This window comes from Octopus bimaculoides, chromosome 22 (genome assembly GCF_001194135.2).
Source record: "Octopus bimaculoides isolate UCB-OBI-ISO-001 chromosome 22, ASM119413v2, whole genome shotgun sequence".
NCBI lineage: Eukaryota > Metazoa > Mollusca > Cephalopoda > Octopoda > Octopodidae > Octopus > Octopus bimaculoides.
Window position 1 is genome coordinate 13,467,348 of NC_069002.1, and position 2,086 is coordinate 13,469,433.

At 32.8% G+C, this 2,086-nt stretch overlaps 1 protein-coding gene across 5 annotated transcripts in view; it reads right to left on the reverse strand.

Moving 5' to 3' along the window:
* The window catches only part of LOC106872786 (serine--tRNA synthetase-like protein Slimp), a 105,631-nt gene that overhangs the window by 41,335 nt on the left and 62,210 nt on the right, over window positions 1–2,086 (reverse strand). The window lies entirely within an intron of this gene.

Below are 2,086 nucleotides of genomic sequence, written 5' to 3' on the forward strand. Positions count from 1 at the left end.
CTGTCTGCTACCTGCTGACTAATGCCCTTTCCCTCTTTCTTTATAGAAATTGCGGAATTGATGTAAACAAAGACATGTTGACCAGCTGACTACTGGTTGACAATCAGCAGGGAAAGCTGACTACTGGTTGGCAATTAGCGCACTACTATCGAATGATCGCCCAAATTACACCTAAGCGCTGGCTCTAATTTCTATAGAAAATCTCTAGAAATAACTTTCAAAAGTGATTTAATTGCACTGTTAACACAGGTGGGACACAGTATTGACATAAGCCTTTAATATACTTGGTAGTATATTATGGTAGTATAATGAAATACAGTGTCCCTATAAGCAATTAATGGATTGGAGAATTATGATGAAAATTGAACTGGCATCCCATTGGCTTGTAGAGTAACACTTAATGTACTTGGCCAGGTGTGGCTCAACAATAATTCTAAAATAAAATAAATGATGAAGTTAAAGGTTATGATTAATCTTTATTTTATCAATAAAACATCTTAAAAATTAAGAAAGTTTGTTACAAAAAAAAAAGTGTAAAATGATTCCAAACCTTGGAAATGGAACTAAGCCACAACACATCTTCAGTGATACAACTTTCACTATTTCAACCATTCTATACATATACATACACACACATTTTATTTGTAGGTTAACAAGGCAACCAATGGTTTCATGTGAAGAGATCATCACAATTGTTCAAGTGTGCCACATAGGAGTATTGTTGCTCATCCCCATTTTGGATGAGAATATATATATATACGCTAGTTAAATACAATCCAATCTATTTATCATTCACTCTATGCTGAATTGTGGTACAGTATGGGCAGATTTCTGAAATCCAACAAACATTTATGCAGATATAACAGTTTAAAGGATAAACCCATTATAATGGATAATACTAAGTGGACTTTTCCTTTTTCTCTCTCTTTTACTTTTTTCTTTGTGATGTAATGTTGGGACTGAAAATGTTTGCGGCTGAAGATAGCTTTAAACCATCCTTTATATCAACAATATATACTGATATAATGACAGTTTGTGTATAAAGCTTGAGACACGTGTACCATGATATACTTTGTGTTCTGTTTTCAATTTACGTTAAATATATATATACAGATACACACACATGATGAGTATATAGGGATAAATTGTCATGGCAAGTACTGTAAGAGCTCTGAGGAAAAAATTAACACAACTGTACCTTATATAACAGGACAAAAAGATATAACTTGTGCATAGAGGAAATTTACCAGAGTTTTACATCAAAACACCAATTGCTTAACAGTAGACTGGAACAGGCCTTGAGACATCTGTACCTGTATGGGAAAACAGTTAAATGCTTCCATGCAGGTGTTGGATAGGATAATATCCACTACGGAAAGGGAAGGTGTCTGAATTTAAGGAGTAAATGTTGGGAAAATACCTAGTTTAACTTTCAATTAGTTATTGATATTATCACAAGCTTAAAATATGTCTTTTATAAATCATAGCAACACATATAGGACACACTAGCTTTTATATAATCTACAACTCAATTAACAAGTGACTTCTTAAGTATATGACAGAATTCCTTCAATTAATTTAATTAAATTTAATCTATTTTTTATTCAATCTCTTTTAATACATAGATGAAGTTATATGAGAACACTAAGATATACTTAACCTAATTTAGTGTATAAAACTCTCAGTTTCACCCTGAAACTAAGGTTACTATAGGTCAGATTACAAAGTAAATTTTATACCCATATCAGATTTCAACATCACTTGCCTTCTGTATCTACAACTATAGTAGAACAAAGAAATAAGCTTGCTTGCCATGCATAAATAAATTTAGTTTGCTAAATGAAGGTGCACAACAGAATATTATAGGCTGCATATGCAGCAGAAATACATATTAGTTGTTTTAACTAATTAAGCTGTATAATTTAGCTGTTAAAATTAAAAGAAAAATTTGAAGATGTACCAGTTCCTGTATTCTCAGTTATTGTTTCGTATGTGTGCGTGTGTGTGTGCGTGTGTGTGTGCGTGTGTGTGTGTGTGTGTGTGTGTGTGTGTGTGCGTGTGTGTGTGTGTGTGTGTGTGTGTGTGT